This window comes from Montipora capricornis, chromosome 6 (assembly GCF_036669925.1).
Source record: "Montipora capricornis isolate CH-2021 chromosome 6, ASM3666992v2, whole genome shotgun sequence".
NCBI classification, from domain to species: Eukaryota; Metazoa; Cnidaria; class Anthozoa; order Scleractinia; family Acroporidae; genus Montipora; species Montipora capricornis.
In genome coordinates, this window is record NC_090888.1 from 25259208 (window position 1) to 25268509 (window position 9302).

Genomic DNA, 9302 nt, shown 5'->3' on the forward strand with positions numbered 1-9302 from the left:
GCTGTAAGGGAGAGCAAAGTATGCTACTGGAATTTCGTATCCTTGCAAATCTAGCTCATATTGAATCTAGCACGCGGTAAGGAATCAAACACTTGTTTGCACATTCGTTTTGCACATTCGAAACTACTTAAATTTGAAAAGCAACGAATAATGCTGCAGGAATTTCGTTTCAAGGCGAACTTTCTCTTTCTGGAAAAGTTTCCTCAATTGTACCATCTACGATGGCGTTCTATTAGACATTGACCGCTCCAGTTATTCATTTACTATTGTATAAACCGCTGTTTAAAAATTACGGACAAACGTAGATCATGCTTCTGCGGCTATAACTGAAAGATTTAAAGAACAACAAGCGTAGTTTCGTAAAATATAATGATCTAATAAATTTCTATTTTACCAAATTAAGACCAAAAGTAATTTATGCGAATGCTTTAAACTCTTAAACACGCCAACGGTGCTGCTATTGTCCCACTGCTGGGACTCCATTCATAAAACGCTATTCCATACCTAATAGAAGAGCCTTATATTTATTCCTAAACTTGAGGAAGTGTTTGAGAATAGCGAAATCGACTCTCATAGAGTATTCCGTTAAAAGGATAACAATTTGAGCACGAACAGAAGCTTTGCTTTTACTAATTTGTAACGATTTCAACTGAAGCGTATAAAATCAGTAATTACGCAAACACTAAAAATCACGGTGTAAATTAAATAAGTGCAATTGATCCGCTCGAGTTATTCATTTGCCGTTTCTGTGAATAACGAAAATCACTGAGATCGGGATACAAGTAAAACAAGAGGTTTTGTTCACAAGCCTGGGCAAGCCAAAACAGTGATAGATAATTAACAAAACGCGTCCTGTATTACGAGCAATTCACGAAAAATAAACCAAGGATTGGTTTCACGAACCGTAAAAGTGATACATGCATGACACTAGTACCTTCATCAAATTCTTAGAAGACAAGTAGAGTAATCATTGAAGGGCATTTCAAATTGAAATTAATCCATGTCACGCCAAAGAGGCCGACAAACAACCCCAGATTTATTTAAGAACACAAATCTCGTCACGACGAGTGCACAATAACACAAGGCCTTAACCACACGTCTGGACAAGCTAAGGCTTATGGACTTTAATTGTGAGCACGCAGTGTTTGATCCAAGAGGCGACATATCCCGCAAGAATTTCTTTAAAATGGTTCTGAATTATAATTAAGTAAGAAATGGAAAACATTCGAGACCAGAGTAGCTCAAACGAATTTATTTGCAGAACGGTTCAGTTATTATTAAGTCAGTAAACATACACCAACAAATACTTCAAACATTTTACTGAATTAACAGAAAACGCTTATCACAATGTGATATCTGCGAAAAATAGTTCTCTTTAAACAAACGAACCACACAATACATAATCGTAGCAGTGATTACCTTAATCCAAAAAACGATCTATGTTAAAAGCATTCTTGATAGAAGTGAGCATTGCCTTCGCGTCCAGGTTTTACAATATTTCCCAGCTTGGCTGTTTTGGCTGTTAACAGTCCCGTTAGTACATTTCGATTGGGATTGGTTACTGAGGCACTTTTGCTCCGAGCAACTCGGAGTTGCTGCGAGCAAATATGAGTACCGGTAAGTCCCTGTAGAGGAAGCAACTTGTAACGACAGAGTTGCTCCCAGCAACTCCGAACAAGTCCGAGCAGCTCCGAGTAAATATGAGTAGGTGCCTGCCACGAGGGGGAAGCAACTACCAACGACAGAGTTGCTCCGATGAACTCCCAGCAGCTCGGACCAGCTCCGAGTAAATATGAATAGGTCCCTGTAGGGGGAGCAACTGGCAACGACAGAGTTGCTCCGAGGAACTCCGAACAACTCCAAGCAACTCCGAGCAACCTCCGAGTAGCTCCAAGCAAATATGAATAGGTTCCTGTAGCGAAAACAACTAGCAACGACAGAGTTGCTCCGACCAACTCCGAGAAACTCTAAACAACTCCGAGCAGCGGTCGAGTAGCGTCGAGCCTTGCAGGTCCTCTTGATCCCAGTGCGTCAGTGCCAGTGGAAGTAATGTTAATGTGATTAAGTGTACCAACTTTCGCAATACTTTCTCTTCCTTGCTTCATAAGAAAAGTCGTTATCTTCAGTCAATTCCGTGTCTTTAGGAAAATGTTCTAGGTCGAACAGACTGTTCAGCAGGTACTTCCGCTTACTTATAGCAGCTTCTACAGCCTCTGTATAATCCATGTCATCGTCGTCCTTAAAACTACGTATTGTTTGCATAATCTTCTTGTGCACTGGATCAGTTTTGAGGTCGTGGTACCACCTTACATATTGCAAATATAAGTGCCGTAGCTCTTTGCAGTAAACAGGAAGCAGATGGTTAGCAGCTTGAATCTGAGCATCATCCTTTGGCAAACCCTGACGTAAATTTTCTTGCACCTGTCCTTCCCAAGCTGAGTTTAGGTCACTGATAACTTCTTCTCGTAGTTTATCCCATGGATCAACTTCCTTATTTTCTGTGCAACTGTCTGTATCGCCATTATCAGTTTCTTCCCCACTATCGTCTTCGTCCTCGTCATCTTCCTCATCGTCATCATTACCAACCTCGTCGTCCTCGGCTTCATCTCCATCTTCATATAAATTATCCTCTTCATTATCATCCTCGTAATATTTTTCAGCTCTTCGTCCCAAACCCCCTTCCTCATCTGAAAAGCTGTCCATTGTTTCTTCATCATCAAATCGTTTTGGGCAACTCACTGTCTCGTGTCGATCTCTGTTGAACTTGCGCCTAAATGCTCTCTGACAGAATTGACAAGAATGCATCATTCAAAGTAAGGGCTGAAAACTAGTGTTTCTTGAGAAATTAGAAGAGGTGTGTTCTGAACTTTTGTTGTGATATTACCAATACATAGCGAGAAGAACAATGGATTGGCCCCGGACCCAATGAGGTAGAGGTGACATCATAAACGGCCAATGAGAAGCCACTGAAGTTAAATAAAGAGGGCTATTATTCCCGAACGTTTCTGGGTATGGTAAAACCGGTTTTGGAAAAAACGAGATACAGCTCACGTACGACACCGGTTTTGCAACATCGACAGCCAATCAAACCCAAAAAATACTATTTGGTGATTGGTTCCCAACGACTTCATAGGCCCATCATCCCTTGAGGGAAAGTAGACATTTTGTCATAAAATGTGCAAGTCTTACTCCTTGATTTTCATGAGATAACATGTCTGAGGTACTTCATCAATCTGCACCTACTCGAAAGCCCACTCGGCCTTCAAAACCTCCCACCAACAAGAAGAAACTATGCAAGGTTGATAAGAAAGAAGTTGAATCACTGTGTGAAGCCTTTGATGCTATGACAATTGAAGTTTTGCCTCCCACGGTAGATACGAAAGAGGAGGAGAAAAAAGAAATCCCAGGCACTGTGCATGTCGCAGAGCAGACCTACCAAGAGCGGGAGTTGTGGCAGCTAAAGGCACTCGCCACCGTCGATGAGCTCATGGGGCAGATCGCCGGTGGAAGTTCATGCGAAATGCCCTTTTCACGGTTGTTTGTGAATTGCTAGAGCATGGGATGTCAGACAATGGATTTAAATATGTGAAATGCCCTGAGTACCCGTGTCCCTTTATTGCGAATCACAAAGAAGTACTCAATTACTTACAAGCGGTAGACCAACAACGGTACGAACACCTTGTAATAAACATCGGTAAAGAGCACTCCAAATGGCTAACGATGCCGTGTTCCTGCGATAACCCTTACTCTTTGAAACAGAGCAAAACTGTAAACAACCCTGGACGCATGAATTGGTTGGATGCTCTCTGGATGCTACTCGGAGGTTGCTCGGAGTTGTTTGGTGTTGTTCGGAGTTCCTCGGAGCAACTCTGTCGTTGCCAGTTGCTCCCCCTACAGGGACCTATTCATATTTACTCGGAGCTGGTCCGAGCTGCTGGGAGTTCATCGGAGCAACTCTGTCGTTGGTAGTTGCTTCCCCCTCGTGGCAGGCACCTACTCATATTTACTCGGAGCTGCTCGGACTTGTTCGGAGTTGCTGGGAGCAACTCTGTCGTTACAAGTTGCTTCCTCTACAGGGACTTACCGGTACTCATATTTGCTCGCAGCAACTCGGAGTTGCTCAGAGCAAAAGTGCCTCAGTAACCAATCCCAATCGAAATGTACTAACGGGACTGTTAACAGCCAAAACAGCCAAGCTGGGAAATATTGTAAAACCTGGACGCGAAGGCAATGCTCACTTCTATCAAGAATGCTTTTAACATAGATCGTTTTTTGGATTAAGGTAATCACTGCTACGATTATGTATTGTGTGGTTCGCTTGTTTAAAGAGAACTGTTTTTCGCAGATATCACATTGTGATAAGCGCTTTCTGTTAATTCAGTAAAATGTTTGAAGTATTTGTTGGTGTATGTTTACTGACTTAATAATAACTGAACCGTTCTGCAAATAAATTCGTTTGAGCTACTCTGGTCTCGAATGTTTTCCATTTCTTACTTAATTATAATTCAGAACCATTTTAAAGAAATTCTTGTGGGATATGTCGCCTCTTGGATCAAACACTGCGTGCTCACGAGCAGGCGACACTCCTTGGAATCGATAGATCGAAGACCTTACGTACCAACAGGGTGTGGTCTATAAAGTCGAACGCCTTCCTATAATCGAAGAGGACCACTCTCACGGCAGCTCCGTTACCGTCAGTTGCTTTGGACCAATTGTGCACCATGGATGTTAGGGCGTGGAGGGTAGACGATTTTGGGATTCCTCCGTACTGGTCGGGGTCGATCACCTCCATGACGGCAGGGCCCACATAAAGACCAACCACAAAGTCTTCAGCGACTTTAGACAGCGCCGGGGTCAGGGAAATGGGGCGAAGATGTTTACTGATATCCTCAACAGGTTTCACCTATACGCTTCAGTTGAAATCGTTACAAATTAGTAAAAGCAAAGCTTCTGTTCGTGCTCAAATTGTTATCCTTTTAACGGAATACTCTATGAGAGTCGATTTCGCTATTCTCAAACACTTCCTCAAGTTTAGGAATAAATATAAGGCCCTTATATTAGGTATGGAATAACGTTTTATGAATGGAGTCCCAGCAGTGGGACAATAGCAGCACTGTTGGCGTGTTTAAGAGTTTAAAGCATTCGCATAAGTTACTTTTGGTCTTAATTTGGTAACATAGAAATTTATTAGATCATTATATTTTACGAAACTACGCTTGTTGTTCTTTAAATCTTTCAGTTATAGCCGCAGAAGCATGATCTACGTTTGTCCGTAATTTTTAAACAGCGTTTTATACAATAGTAAATGAATAACTGGAGCGGTCAATGTCTAATAGAACGCCATCGTAGATGGTACAATTGAGGAAACTTTTCCAGAAAGAGAAAGTTCGCCTTGAAACGAAATTCCTGCAGCAGTATTCGTTGTTTTTCAAATTTAAGTAGTTTCGAATGTGCAAAACGAATGTGGAAACAAGTGTTTGATTCCTTACCGCGTGCTAGATTCAATATGAGCTAGATTTGCAAGGATGCGAAATTCCAGTAGCATACTTTCGATAGATCGATTTGTTCAGCACTTACTCGTCTTTACGAATTTGGCTGGCCGTGAATGCGTCTCGTAGCGATCTGCGATCCACTTGTTGAAATCGTTCCTGTCGTACATAGTCTTTTGTAGTTGTTCGGCTTTGATGCCAGTAGTCTCTGATAATTTAGCCCAGAAATTCATATTTTGCCTCCTTGTCGGATTTTACGGGCTGGTTCACTGTAGGCCAGCTGTTTCTGCAAAGCGTTGTTCGGCATGCGGGTCACGTGAGCAACGTATTTGAGATGAAATTTATCGGCGAAGTCACCGATGGGAGTAGCTCCGCAAATTTTTCTCAGCTTCTCATTCGTGATTTTATATCCACAGTCCCATTGCTCTTTCAGCTCAGGATTTTCAGCTTCGCGTTTCAGCCGCTCAGCTTTCTGTTTTTTAGTTTCTCGGGGTGGTGCTTTTTTGCGCTGGAAACCGCCTTTGACCATATTTCGAAGATATTGGTGCCAAATTGATTCTAACTTAGCGTGCTCAGCAGAGCTGAGGAGGTCAGTTTGCGCAGCGTAGAGGAGGCGTGCGCGGACGGTTGATTCTAAAATTTTTACTCGTATCCAGAGGTTGATTTCACGATCGCAGAGGATGTGTTTTATCTCAGTCCATTTTGACCATGCAGAGGAAATTTGCTCAGCGAGGGGTGGATTTTTCGCGGTGTTGTTCAGCCAGTAGCCTAGGTAGCGGAATTTGCGCACGTTCTCGACTGCGAAGCCATTTAGCGTGATGATTGACTCTTGAGCGAGTTCTTCTTCGTCAGCGTTGAAAATCATCGTCTGGGTCTTATCTTCAGCGATTTTCAGGCCGAAGCGGGTGAAAACGGAGTTCATCGCGTCGACGCTGAGCTGAAGGGACGACGCTGAGCGACAAAATAAGACTATATCATCAGCGTATAAAATTAGCTTAACTTTTCGCTTACCAGATGGAGGAGCTATGGCGCGCTGGTTGCGGTCGGTGCTGCACATGTTTATTCGATACTCGATTTCGATTCCACAGTCATCGGTGATCTTTTCAATCTCGTGGAGTGCTACGCGGAGGACCGTGTCCATAAAGATGTTGAAGATGCAGGGGGACTCTTGTGCACCTTGGCGTACCCCGACTTTGATGTCGAAAGCATCAGTTTTTTGGGTACCAGAGATGTACCCCGTCGTATTTTCGTAGTTTTTCTCGAGGATATCGATTAGCTTATTGGCACCAGTGCGGAGACGAAGGATTTTGTACAGTAACGGGCGAGAGATGTGGTCAAAAACAGCTCGTAAATCGATGAAACAGGCGTTGAAGTAGCCTAACGTCGTCTTTATCAGTCTTTTTGCGACGAAGATACCATCAACAGTGCCTACACCGGACCTGAAACCGTACTGTTCGGGCATGATATTAGATTCGTAGGACTCTTTCATTCTGTCCAACACGATAATCATAAGCACCTTATTCAGCAGCGAGTTGATACTCAGACCTCTGTATTTCGAAGGGTCAGAAGCAAGACCTTTGTTCTTGAAAAGGCACCGCACGCGGGAGTGTTTCCAACTGTCGGGGACCTCACCACCATTCCAGACGTTGGTCAGCAGTTCAGTGACCAGTTCTGCTAGGGCAGGGCAGTCGTTGTATTTCAAAAGCTCAGCGGCAAGACCGTCGGTGCCGATAGCTTTACCGTTTTTGAGCTTTGAGAACGCACTTTTAACTTCTTCAACTGTTGGAGGGGACTCATCAACGGCGATTTCGCGTTCTGGGAGGACATACGGGTGGCTTTCAGGGTCGGAGATTTCGGGGGGAGTTTTGACTTCACGAGAGCCGAAGTGGTTGGTGGAGTGTTCACGGAGTTTTTCAGGCGGGCAAACCAGCTTGTCACTGTTTTTGACCATTTTGGCTTCACGCATGAGGCGAAACTCTTCTTCGATTTTGCGATTTTTTGCAGCCTGGTTGATTTTTTGAGAGCGTGACTTGTAGTAGTGACTTTTTAGCGTTTGCCGGAGCTTGCGCATTTCTCGGATCTTCTTTTTTCGCTTTTTAGGGTCTTTCTCAGCGAGCATCTCTTCGATCTTGGCCTTGAAATCTGAGGTATACCAAACTGGGTGCTCATTTTCGGCTGGTGGGCAGGTGTCCGTTGCAGCAACGTTGAGCGCATCGGAGATTCTCTGCTCAATCGCATTCGGAGAGCGGTCATGGAAGAGAGGGTGGTTGAAAAGTTCACTACGCGTGATGTTAGAGAAAGCTTTACGCTTTTTAGCGTCATCGCGGAGGAGTTTGAGGTTCGGTTTGGGTTTCGGTGGGCGTTTTTGGAAGATGTTGCGGCGTTGGCGTTTGGAGGGGAGGCGTACTCGAAGACCTAGCAACCGGTGGTCAGATTCGTAGATTTCCGACGCGGGTATGTAGGCCCTGCAGCTCATCGAGGATTTCCATAAAAACTTATCAACCAGAAAATAATCCAGTCGTTTCTCAGTCTTCTTATCAGCTGAGACCCAGGTTTTACGGTGAATATCCTTACTCTTGAAAACCGTATTCGCGATGTAAAGCCGATGTTCGTTGGCAAAAGAGCCGTTGCTCTCTCTTACAGCTCTGTGAGGAAATTCATCCTGAGATGGAATACGAGGAAAATTGTATAGTCTGTAGATATTTTAATAGAGAGTTAAATTCTATTCAACAACACGACTTTGCCTTTGCAATTCAGTGTATATTTGCATGCCGAAACGTGGATGAAAATGGAAACAGTGATAATCATGAAGAATGTAATCACTGTGAAAGGTTAATTGAAAAACTCTTTGACAATTATTTCTAACTATGTGGAGAGTTTTTCAAGTAAACTTTGCTTCTTCATGTTTCATTCCTTTCGCTGAATTGAAAAGGCATTGTAGTGTGTTTTTGAATAGGGTTTAATTAATTTATACATAACATTTGTTGGCATTGTTTGTAAATACGAAGATGAAAATATACTGCTTTTTTCTTTTACTGGTTGAAAGTGAACGTGTCATTGCTGTTCCATCTTGCATGTGAGAAATAATCACTCTTCCACTCGCTAACAAATAGTTGATGAACCTTTACCCGTAGCCAATGTTCATTTTGTAGCGCTGACTTCAAAATACAAGGAAGTTGACGGGAAAATTTCTTCTCGTTCGTAAAATAAAATGTTGGAACCATTAGCTCTCCAATTATGACTTCCATTCCATCTTCATCACTTGTTATTTCAACTTTGCGAGAGCCTCCTTTATTCATCTTATCCCAAAGTTCATTAAGTAAGGTTACGATTTTGTTGTCCAATTGCAGTCGTTGCAAACGGTTTGTTAATGCGTCAATCTCCAAAGCAAAAATCTGCTGTTCGATCATTTGGCCCATCGTTGAATTGAAATATTTTTTTCCGTTACCTTTATACAAGTGTCTATTTCTGGGTGTGCCATAAGGAAAGAACGCAAACCGGTTTGACGGGATTTTTGCTATTGAAGACTTTTGAATACTGATCATCTTCAAAACTGGTTTTTGTAACCAACCCTTAAACTTGTTTCAACTTGTTTGACTGTGACGTCAGTGCCTTCTCATTGGTTCTTAGCTACTCCATTATTCTTTCCCTATATAAGCGCGATACTATCCGGCTGGTTGGGCGGAACCGTACCACCAGAACACACTACACTTCACTCCAAATAAAAGAAAAAGAATATAATACAATTCAAACCAAATATATGACGTGGAGTTCATTCAAACCCCCTGCCGCCATCTTGAATATATCCTCGTA

General features: G+C 42.9%; 1 protein-coding gene across 1 annotated transcript in view; it reads right to left on the bottom strand.

Annotated features, from left to right (window-relative positions):
• The window catches only part of LOC138050386 (uncharacterized), an 84390-nt gene that overhangs the window by 31003 nt on the left and 44085 nt on the right, over positions 1–9302 (bottom strand). The gene's annotated exons all lie outside the window — the stretch shown is intronic.